Here is a 6,710-nt window from a genome sequence, read left to right on the forward strand (position 1 = left end):
GTAGCTAAAAGATTTGAATTAGTTGTGAAAAATCAGGACATTGATTGCAGACATAGATTTGATGTTATCGGAACTGACAGAAACGTAAAAAGAACTTGTAATAAGAACAGCTAGACAAAATGTGGAAGGACAGATTGCAGCAAGAGTCTTAACAGGGGACATAGATGAAATTTTTCCACTGCAAAACCCTAATTGGGACCCGAATAACCCAGACCATTATAAGCTGCTGGACCAGTATAGGGATTTGGTTAAGGTGGGATTACGAAACGCTATTCCTGAAGTGGTGAATTGAGTTGCCTTGTATGATGTAAGGCAAGGATGGGACGAGATCCCCACTGCATTCTTAGACAGACTTAGAGCTGCCATGAGAAAATACACTACCTTGGATCCATCATCAGATGAAGGTAAACAACAGTTGGTGGGGTTGTTGATGGGACAAAGTAATCCTGATATTAGAAAAAGGTTACAGAAAACAGATCACCCTTCTAATAAAGATTTAGAGGTATTAATGAATGAAGCTTGGAAAGTGTACAACAACAGAGAGAAAAAAGAAGATAGAAAACTTACAAGGGTGGTGGTTGCAGCTTTAACTCAGAATCCAACGACACCAGGACAGTATATTAGGGGTCGTGGCCAAGGACAGACAATGCAGGGGAGGGGAGGTTTGCCCCTCCAACAAGCAAAGGTGGGTCAAAATCAATGCGCTTATTGTATGCAAGAGGGGCACTGGAAGAGAGATTGTCCTAAGTTGGGAAATAAAAACTCAGGAGGGGCTGTCATAGCCCACCAAAATAGTGAATGAAGGGGACCAGCTAGTTTATCCCCGGCAGACCCGCTGGTTACAATCGAGCTAGGGGAAGAAAAGGAAAAATTGGACTTTTTAATGGACACTGGAGCTACATTTTCTGTTTTAAATCAGGAATTGATACCTAAAAGTGATAACTATGTACAAGTCATTAGTGCCACTGGCCAATCAGAAAAGGTTTTCTTTTTGAAACCCCTAAAATTCAAAATTGTGAAACAAATGGGAGTGCATCAGTTCTTGTACTTACCAAATTCACCCAAACCTCTATTGAGCAGAGACTTACTAGAAAACCTGGGAGCTGTAATAGAATTTAAACAAGGTAAAATTGAATTCAAATTAAAAGAGGAACAATTATTAGCTGCTCTGAGTTTGGCTGTGAGCTGTATAGAACCAAAACAAAACAATCAGGATATTGACCAAATTACAAATCAGATATACCCCCTGGTGTGGGCCACTGACATACCAGGTAAGTCAAAATGGGCAACTCCTATTCAAATAGAACTACAACCAGGAGCTAAGCCAGTGGCTAAGAAACAATATCCACTGAGGTTAGAAGATAGAAAAGAAATTGAACCAATAATTGAAAACTTTTTGAAATTAGGGCTGTTGATAGAGTGTGAATCAGACTTTAACACTCCAATTCTTCCAGTCAAGAAACCAAATGGGACTTATAGGCTAGTTCAAGATTTAAGGGCAGTAAATGAAATAGCTAAGACTATACATCCTGTAGTAGCAAATCCTTTTACACTTTTAACTAAATTAAGAGATAATTTGATTTGGTTTACAGTGTTAGATTTAAAAGATGCCTTTTTCTGTCTACCCCTAGCACAGGAAAGCCAAAAGATCTTTGCTTTCAAATGGGAGTCTGTTAACAGAGGGAGAAAAATGCAAATTACCTGGACAGTTTTGCTTCAGAGTTTTAAGAATAGTCCCACGCTTTTTGGCAATGAGCTAGCCAGAGAGCTAGAACCATGGCAACAGTCACCGGGAGATGGCGTTCTTCTGCAATATGTGGATGATCTCCTAATAGCAACAGAAACAAAAGAGGACTGCATTCAGTGGACAATATCTCTCTTAAATTTCTTAGGTTTAAGTGGTTATCGAGTGTCTCAACAGAAAGCTCAGCTGGTCCAGGAGAAAGTCATGTACCTGGGATATGAAGTGTCAGGAGGACAGCGATCCCTGGGGACGGCAAGAAAGAAGCCATCTGTCAGACACCCAGACCAGAAATGGTGAGAGACTTCCAAGCCTTTCTAGGAATGACAGGTTGGTGTCGTTTATGGATATATCAATACGGAATAATTGCAAAGCCTTTATATGACCTGCTGAAAGTAAATAAGGATTACATAACCTGGACCCCAGAGGCGAGCAAAGCCTTCAAACGACTGAAGCGAGAGCTCACGAGGGCTCCGGCATTGGGTTTGCCTGATGTGACGAAGCCCTTCTGGTTGTTCTTGCATGAGCGTCAAGGAATGGCTTTAGGGGTCCTGGCTCAGCAACTAGGGCCATACAATAGAGCAGTGGCCTACTTCTCCAAACAGTTGGATGAGGTAAGCAAAGGATGGCCCACCTGCCTGAGGGCAGTTGCAGCAGTGGTCGTAAATATAGAAGAAGGCAGGAAACTTACAATGGGCCAGAAAATTACTGTGTTGGTATCCCATACTGTATCAGTAGTGCTGGAACAGAAAGGGAACCATTGGCTGTCACCTTCCCAGTTCCTGAAATACCAGGCGATCCTGGCTGAATCAGATGATGTAACCATTCAGGTAACTAATATTGTCAACCCAGCTTCATTCCTAGAAGGAAGAATCTCAGCAGAACCTGTTGTGCATGACTGCTTGGAGAATATTGAAGCAGCGTACTCCAGCCGTCCAGACCTCAAGGAAGAACCACTCCAAGATGCAGACGACTGGTTCTCGGATGGTAGCAGTTTTGTAAAGCAAGGCATAAGGATGGCTGGCTATGCAGTAATCACAACAGAACAGGTAATTGAATCAAACCCTTTACCTACAGGGACTTCAGCCCAGAAAGCAGAACTAATAGCTCTCACCTGAGCTCTTGAACTGGCAAAGGGAAAGCGGATGATCATGCGGACTGATTCTAAATATGCCTTCGCCATTGTACACGCCCATGGAGCAATCTGGAAAGAACGAGGGCTATTGACTACTCAAGGAAAAGCTGTTAAACATGCAGAGGAGATCCTGCGATTGTTAGAAGCCATCCAACTCCCTTCACAGGTGGCTATAATGCATTGCAGGGGACACCTGAAGGGCAACACTGTTCCAGAAATAGGAAACAGAAAAGCTGATGCAGAAGCCAAATTAGCAGCTGCAAGAGGTAACGAACCACCAGTGGCAGCTTTAGTGCCAGAAGGATTAGACACAGATCAACAGGTAGAATATCAGGAAACAGATTATCAATGGATACATAAAAATGGAGGTAAGTTGTTAGACAACGGATGGGGTCAACTGAAAACAGGTCAATTAGTACTACCAGAAAAATTAGTATGGCAATTTGTGAAAGCAGAACATGATAAAACCCATTGGGGTCTGGATCCACTCTATCAACACTTAAGAACTAGAGTAGCAGGGCCAGATTTATTTACCACAATAAAGCGAGTCACATCCCAATGTGAACTTTGCCTGAAAAATAATCCAAACACTAAAACTAAAATCCACCAAGGGACAATAAACAGAGGGCATTTCCCAAGTGAAATTTGGCAAATTGATTTTTCTGAGCTCCCAAGAAAAGGGGGGGTACCCTTATTAATTGGTTTTGACTGACGCATTTTCTGGTTGGCCTGAGGCGTTCCCCTGTAGAACAAATAAGTCAAGAGAAGTGGTTAAAGTCTTGTTAAATGAGATTATACCACGGTTTGGAGTACCTAAGGGTATCTCTTCAGATAGAGGTTCACACTTGTGTGCAGAAGTGGTAAAAGTAATAAGTAAAGCACTGAAAATTGATTGGCAATTGCATACGCCCTACAGACCTCAAGCAAGTGGGCAAGTAGAAAAGATGAATCATCTCATTAAACAGTAAATCACTAAAATATGTCAAGAGACGAATTTTCATTGGTACCAAGCTTTACCTATTGCTTTAATCAGACTAAGGGTCAAGCCGAGATCAAAAGAAAAACTGAGTCCATTTGAAATTTTGTTTGGCAGGCCCTACATGATGCAAACTGTGAATAGTGAAGCTTTAGATCAAATAGGTAATCAGTATGTGTATGATTATGTTATGGCTATAGGGAAACAGCTGCAGAAAAATGCTACTGTGGTATTAGAACACCAGCCCAAACAACCTGATAGTAAAATATATCCATTCAGTTCTGGTGATTGGGTATATGTTAAGAATCTTTCAGGAGAACCACTATGAGAGAAGTGGGATGGACCCTACCAGGTGCTGATGACCACCTTTACAGCGATCCGGGTGAAAGAGAAATCCACGTGGATCCACTACTCTCGAGTCAAGAGAGCTCCTGAGAAAGCATGGACTTCAGAAGAGGAACCATCTACTCTCAAGTCTTCCCAACGCTGATCTTTGGACTGATAAGTACACTGGTGTTAGATCAAACTTTTGCCCAAATCTCATTATGGTCTCAGGCCTATAATGAAATCTCCAGACTACAATATGATTTGCCACCTGGTACCCTGACCTATCAACTCCCGCACCAGCCAGATGAAATAAACAAATACAATACATCTGTTATAGTTTTCCAAGGAACAAGAGTCCTGACTGGCTGGGGAATTCCAGGTGGCAGAGCTGCAAGTCTTTTGGTAGGAAAAATTGGAGTACAAACTCAAGTTGGGTGTAGAACATATAAGCCACACTTACAAACCAATTGGTCACCCAAAATTAGTATTACTGTGGGCGACTTTGGAATGGTTTGCTACCCGTTTGTCTTTTGGGAACATAATTAGTGAGCGTACATGTAAGTCAGATCAATGTTGGCACACTTTTACTTTAGATAAATCAGTTTCTGTAATGTGTAATTGGATGTTCAGGGAAGGAAATATAACAAGGAGATTTATAATAAATGCTACAACAAGTTTTCCGACCACCAAATCTCCTACTACACCATGGGCTAGGACCACCACAAGCCCTACAACCCCCTCTTTAAGCTGCGAGAGTGTCCACAACTTAACCTTTGCTGGACCTTATGTAATTAGACAATCAAATGAGCAGAAGCTACTGTTAGATCCCACATATTCACTGAAAAGAGTCCAAATAAACATCCAAGCAAACATCTCTCACATACAAAAAGATTGTCAGCCCTATATTCAGCAGAGCCTTAAAGGCTGGAACGCGTGCATGGCTGGCAGCTAGATCCCATTGTACCAGAGCTCGAAGAGATGTAGCTGGATGGTTTGGCACATGATTAGGTGTACTAAACACCATAGACCAAGAAGTGCTAGTAAATAAACTCAGTGCCGTCACTTCGGATTTAGGAAAATTCAAAGTCCCTTTAAGATCATCTTTGCTTACCTTGGTTGAAACACAATCATTGGCAGTCAAATTGTTAACATTAGTAGCTAACCATACTGCAGAGGATTTTACCAAGTTTGTCGACTATACTGGCAGCATTAGTAGAATGTTTGCACTTGCTGTTCAATGCATCCAGACTCAGCAGTGGGTACAATCTGTAGCTGCAGGAATACTACGAGAAGGAACTGCAGGAATACTGTGCCAAGAGATAAGAGAAATAGAAACAGTTCCACTACACAATTTGAGAAAAATCACCAGGCGTGGTGGCAATTAGTGAACTTCACTTACAACCCACAACATGAGCAAATTGAAGCTTACATACTCACTATCAGCGCAGTCAAGGAGAAGACCATCTTTCCTGTTTTGACATTAGGAACTATACATCAGAACGTTATTGTCAGACCCATAGGCCATAATGTTTGGGCAAGTTATGATCGCACCAAGGGCAAATGGCAGTCTATCAGTACTGAGGCATGTATTCCTAAGGGACAATTAGGATATATCTGTGAAAATGCTGTGGCAGAAAATGAAGATTTATGCTTAGATACTGAAGATAGTGTATGTACCTTTGAAATGCTTCCCCATGCCAAGACCCAACCATAAGTCTATTATGTAGGAAATGGATGTGCATGTGTTAGGACTTTTTGTGTTAACTTTACCATAGATACTTGTCATGAAGTAGTGAATGGTACTAATTTTTGTGTGTGTAATTTTACTTGAATCATAGGCCGTGACTTTGATTATATTGTTCCAGTGACTACTAGACAACTGATTGAAGCTGATTATACAATGTATCACGATGTGCCGAAATTGCAGATAGGAATGGATATTAATCTTTTTAAAGCAATGCTTAGACACCCTGACATAGAGAAACTGGTCCAGGAAGTGAACAGAATGACTCAGCGAATGCTCTGGCAGGTGGAACATGACACTGAAAATATAAAAACAATCTTAACTAAAGTGGAACAAGTGGGAGAACATCATTGGTGGGACATCTTTACGGGATATTCCCCTACAGCAACACAAATGTTTCACTATTTGATACATCCGATATTGGTTTTAGTAGCAGCTATAATTCTGCTATCCCCCTTAAATGGTCGGCTGTGGTACGGACTGAGTACCATAGTCAAAAGGATGCAGATAATGTGGGCAGTGATGCATACCTATCAAAGCCCTTTGGAACTTGATGAAAGAATTCACAAGTCATAAGAAAAGGGGGGACTGAAACAAGAAGCCAGGCCCAAAAGAGTTAACTGAGATCTGGGCCTGCTAAGAGGCCCCCTAACATCTAGTTGGTCTGTGTTGCTAAGGTTTGTTCTGTTCTGCTTATTGGACCAAAACTTAGAAGAATGTTAGAAGCAATATACAATAGGCCTAGAGGTAATAAATTAGGATACAGTAAGATAAGGTAGACATTTGA

The sequence above is a fragment of the Neopelma chrysocephalum genome, unplaced genomic scaffold, assembly GCF_003984885.1.
Source record: "Neopelma chrysocephalum unplaced genomic scaffold, ASM398488v2 Primary Assembly neopelma1_95826, whole genome shotgun sequence".
NCBI classification, from domain to species: Eukaryota; Metazoa; Chordata; class Aves; order Passeriformes; family Pipridae; genus Neopelma; species Neopelma chrysocephalum.